Raw genomic sequence first — 5,709 nt, 5'->3', positions numbered from 1 at the left:
GTAACTCAACACCTATTGAAATTATGGTTCGACATACATTGTGTACTCAACATATATAGTGAAAATTGTTAAGTGTGTTGACACTCAATTGTCAAGACTATTGTTTTGACCAAAAATCTCCCCCTTTGACATGAGTGTCAAAAAAACTTAACTAAGCATTTATGAACTTAACCTTATTGAGTACATTCTTTATTTTCTTGGTATTCATGCAAAATTTCAAAAAATATTATGAGTAACCATATACCTTATGACTCCCCTTGAGTTGATTATGCCTTGTCCATTCTTGAAACTAAAATTCTATGTCAGTGTACTTGATTCTCTCTATCCTTTGACATATTTCTGCATTCTGAGCCTGTGTGTTGTATCTGATCTATTAAAGTTCAAAATTTTGCATCTTTCACTTTCTCCTTTATTATTAGTCTCCTCCTTTTTGTCTATTTACAAACTTTCCACATTACTCTCAAAATGAAAGAATGTAATAAAAAATGGTTAAAAATTTGGTATTCTCCCATAGTATCTGCATATATACATATTTCCCTTTATACATATATCTCCCCTTTACTTTATCTCCCCCTTTTTGACACTAATGTCAAAGGGTTCTATGGAGTAATACCATGCTTAGCCAAAAATGTGCTATTTACCTGTAGGAGTATCTTCAGAGTTGCATCCCAATTTGCTAGTGCAATGTCCAATGAACCTCTACTGCTAGATGTACAAGTCCATCTAAGGTAGAAAGATTTGAATATTTCTCGAGGATAGTTTCTGCATACATTTTCTCCTTATGGAGTACCTCCAAGTGAGGGGTTCTAGAGGACTGCATTTGCATCAACATAGCTTTTGTATTAGCCTCCTTTTCTGTTAATATAGCTAATTCCCTTTGTGTGTGAAGAGTTTGAGCTAAGCTGGATTGGTGGGGAGTTACATACTATAAATATTTAAATTTCTCTCCAAACTCAGTATCTTTTGGCTAGTTTCCTGTGTGAAGTTGGAAAAATCACACAACTTGTTGTACATGGAGAATATATTCCTAAGTACAATTTTTACTCTATCTAGTTTCTTAGCTAGCTCAACTTGTGATAGTGTTATATCACTAGATATTTTCTCATTTACCTTTCCTTGGAACTTCCTTTCTGACCATTCCATTAATTTTTCATTTGTATCTTGGTTTTCATTAGTCATCTAGTAAATTATGTTGGATAGTTGCTCTACTGTTGGCCTTGACTCATTAGGTGTTTGCAAGTTGAAGGCATCCATGAAGATGTCCTTTATCTCATTCAATGCTTGCCAATATTTATATTCTTTTCTCAATACTTCTTGTCTCCTTCTTCTATCTAATGCACTCTATATTTCATTAATCTTCTCTTTAGTGAGGGTGCTAGATTCATAGTAAGGTATTGTGATTTCCTCATCAAGCTTAGGAATTCCATACTAAAGTTTCCTGGCTACTTTTGTTGATCTCAAGCTTGGTGTTCTAACTTGCAATGCTAGCATTTTAGTGCTTGGCTTCTGAAGAGTTTGAGTGGGAGTACCTATCTTTTCTAATTCAACCAAAGTTTGTATTGTAGATTCATCCTCATCTCTTGTCTCTTTCTTCTCTTCTATTTGTTTCTCCTTTTGACTATCAATGGCTGGGGGTGTGCTTGCTAGCTATTCTAATTTTTCTTTGTCTTCCCCTATTACTGCACTTAGCACTTGAAGTGCATCTGTGACTTCTTTTAGTGGAGATGGTGGAGGAAGGAATAGGAGCCTAGTAGTTTGAGTGGTTGAAGGTGGTTCTTGTTTTTTCACCTTGACTTCCTTTGATTTTACTATTTCCTTTTGTAACTCATCAACACTGACCAGTATTGGGCTTGTACATAATCTAGCTACTTGTGTTGATTGCTCAAGGATCTTTGCTAGATCCTCTGTAGTTAATGGATTGATGTTTTGACCAAAAGTGTCAATAATATCCTTAATATTGATAACTTATATAGGTGTCATGGTGGCATGAGGAGGGCTAGGAGGTGGCAATTGTGTGTCTTGCACAATTTGCTCTTGTTGCTCATCTATACCCTTTTCTTCCTCTTTCTCCTCTTTAGTCTTCTCTTCATTTTTCCTTTCCTCTTCATATTTCTTCTCTTCCTTAGCCTTCTTCTCCTCTTCCTTCTTCTCCTCTTCCTTCTTCCCTATTTCTTTCATTTCCTTTTTCTTGGCACTTTCTTCTTCCTTGTATTCCTCATCAAACACATCATCAATTTTCTTATATATTATTTTCCATAATCTTATGGATTTTCTGACTACATCTTCAATTTTATTTTGCAAAATACAAAATGCTTTATACTTAGGAGTAAATCTACTATTGTGCTTCTTGACTACATTAGTTATTTGACCCTTAGTCAAATCAGGCAACAATCTAGCTAAAGTAGACTCCCTTATTTCCTTTTCCATTTGTAGACAAAAATGCCATTTGTCTTCAACAATTTTATACAACTCCTTGGGAATTGGGCCATCTAGCTTTAGAGGTGTGTGCTTTTACTCGGCCATTCCTTAGTGAGCTTACTAAAATCTAAATTCTTTAAATGTATCAAATCATCATTTCTAATCTTTGTGCATAATTTATCTATGGTAGACTTGGGTGAACAACTTACCACTTTGAACTAACTATTATCATCTATTTTTGTCTTTTCTTTGTCTGAGTTAGGTTGAGCTACATATTTTCTTCTCTTTCTTGCCTCCTCATTAGTCTTCTTGGTAGTTTTCTTCTTATTTTCTACCTCTTCTTTGGCCTTTTGTCTTGTAGCTTTGGTTGGTAGTAGGCTTCTTTGGTGCAAGTTTTGCCACTTTCTTTGCTTTGGGTTGAGGAGCAGGTGGAGTTTTGGCCTTCCTCTTGGTGACTTTAATTTTGATAGGTGCTTCCTCAGCTTCTTTTTCCTCGGTACCTTCCTCTTTATCCTCACCTAGACCTTGTGTCAGCTATATAGGCTCTTCTACTTCATCTTCATTGTCATCCTCTTCTTCATCTACTTCATCTTCTTCAATAGTACCTACTTCTTCAAATCCAAATATTTTCTTGATCTTCTTGATCAATTTGTCCTTTTTCACTACTGTGGTTGTCTTGAGATCTGTCACCACCCTTGATTTGACAATGTCATAGGTTCCAAAATGTTTTGCATCCTTGTCAATGTCTTCTACAAGTAGAGCTATTATTGCTGTTGAGGCTTGATCAACATCAAGTTCATAATCTAGTGGCCTAAGCCATCTCACTCTAGGTATGACTGCTTGTATATATGTGTAATCAATATCCACAAGAAAAAAAAATCCTTTACATGCTGCTCAACCAATGAGACTGGTATCCTCATCCTCTATTTCATGGACATCTTGAAGTCCTCAAAGTAGTTAGTCATTTGGGCATCAAAATTCTCACCCATCTGCCCAATGAATCCATTGATTTTCTCAAAAATGGTCTTATTCTAATCCCATTTCACCTTGCCTACTGAAGGGAATTCTTTCATAATATAGAAAAACATACAAACCAAAACTGAGCCAATTTTTCATTGAGCTCCCTTGGACTTCCTTATAGCTCCTAGATTCTCATTGATATGTTGTAACATGAGCTCTACAAGATCATATGTATGATCTTTCTTCACCAATTTATAGGCAACATCCACTGCTATACATGGTACACTGTTTAGTCTGCTTGACTAGTAGAATTTGTGGGATATGATTCTTATAGAAAAATCTAGTAGGGGTTCTATAATGGTGTCTATTTTTATTCCCTTATTATTCCATTTTGCACCAGTATTCTTCTCTATGGCCTCCTTTTTGTCACTTCTCAGGGTCTTTGGCCAATATAGGGTTGGAATACTAGTAACCCTATGGACAGTTTTCTTTGTAAACTTCATTGTCCCTATCTCTAACCAAAAGGCTCCATCATGGATTCTGCTCAACACTATGCATATTCATTTTCTTTTGAAAATAATAGGGAAAACTAGGGTTTTGGTCAGACCCTTCTTCTCAACTATGGAGAATTCATCTTTAAGTTTTCCATTTTCATATAGTTTATCAAATGCATTAAAAATATCTAAATCTCCTATGGCTCCAACTTTACAGTTATAACACTTTCAAACATCCTAAACCATAACAACTTTATCAAAAATTATGGATAGGGCACCAACAAGATCATTCTTATAGGTGACTTTAGGAATGGGCCTAAACTCAAGCTATTTGACTTCATTACTGAAAAGTTGAATTTCATGAATTTCCTTCTCCTTAGTGGTTTTTGACTCAGATGCCATTGTTCACCAAACTAGTGTTTAAAATTAAGTAAGTTTTCAAACTTTGCGTAGCTTGGCACTTGAATAAAATACTTGTGATTTGATGAAATCAAGTTGAATCATTGTTGAAATCACTACAAATTACTATTTGATCACTGTAGAATCACCTTTTTTCTTTGATAAACTTTTCTTTGTGTTCGAATGATTCAAAAATGAATGATTTTCAACTTTATTAGGTTCAAAAACCTAACATTTATTGCATTTGTGATGACAACTGTACACTTAGCTTCCACTGAAGTTCATTTACTCAGCAACTACTAACATGTCTTACTCAACATCCACTAGTCTATTCAACTTGGCATATACTAGAATTTTACTTGGCAACCAAAGATAGCTTGACATCACCTTCTAATTTTTTAACTTGACATCTTTTCTCATGCATATTTCTCCTTTGCAGTACTTCTATGTTTTCTTGGGCTGATGTATGATACATCTTTATATATATCAACCCCATGTATTTGTCTTGTGCTTAATTGGATGATGTCTGATCACTTAACCTCTTGGGTGAAGTGATTTCTCCATTTGATGTGCTACATTCACCTTTCTTCTTCCATGTCTTGCTCATTTGTCCTCTTATTTGTTCAACATCAATCTTTTCTTTTCCTTTATTGACTTCAGTCTTTGGTGCTTTTGTCTTTGTAGGATAGTTTCTGCTGATGTGACCAATCTTCAACCAACTAAAACATGTAGTTTGGTTTAGTCACCTACTGTAACTTCCCTTGAAATGTGTCCTGATGCAATTTTCAAGAATGTGTCCATACACTTGACAATAGTGACAACTATACCTAGTATTGTAATCCCAATTGTGGTGATGTGGATGATTGATTCCTCTCACAGGCTGACTAGGTGTCCACATAGGCTTTGATCTACATTCAAATTCTCTATGTCCATATTTTTTATAGTTGTAGTAGTTACCTTCAAATCTTGGTGTCCTTATGGTCTTGGTTTTGTAGTCTTATGCTGAATGTCCTTCCTTTTTGCATTTGTGAGAAAATTTTACATTTGTAGGCTTATCATGCTGATGACTATTCTTGCTTCTACACACATTAGAGGTATGTCTCTTTTTACCATAGAAATAACAAGTAGGTTTAGCATTCTTACTTTTGTTGCTTCTTTCTTCTACAGCCTTGGATGATTCTCCTTGTTCGGTGCTGATGTAGCCAAATCTTGAAGTATCATTACTAGCCCTTGGTGATTTCAACAATTTCTCAAAGTACTTAATGGCCTCATTTGGTTTGTTGTAACTTTCTGTTATTTCCTTTTCTCTCTTCAATTCATTCAGCAATTGTTCATTCTGCATCTTCAAAGTGGATATCTCAATGTCCTTCATGTTTAGCTCATGATGAACATTCATCATCTGGCTTAAGGTGTCCAAATGCATGTTTGAGATCTTTTC

Source organism: Cupressus sempervirens, chromosome 4 (assembly GCF_028749045.1).
Source record: "Cupressus sempervirens isolate cs-2001-9-10 chromosome 4, ASM2874904v1, whole genome shotgun sequence".
NCBI classification, from domain to species: domain Eukaryota; kingdom Viridiplantae; phylum Streptophyta; class Pinopsida; order Cupressales; family Cupressaceae; genus Cupressus; species Cupressus sempervirens.
Note: the sequence above shows the minus strand (reverse complement) of the source record.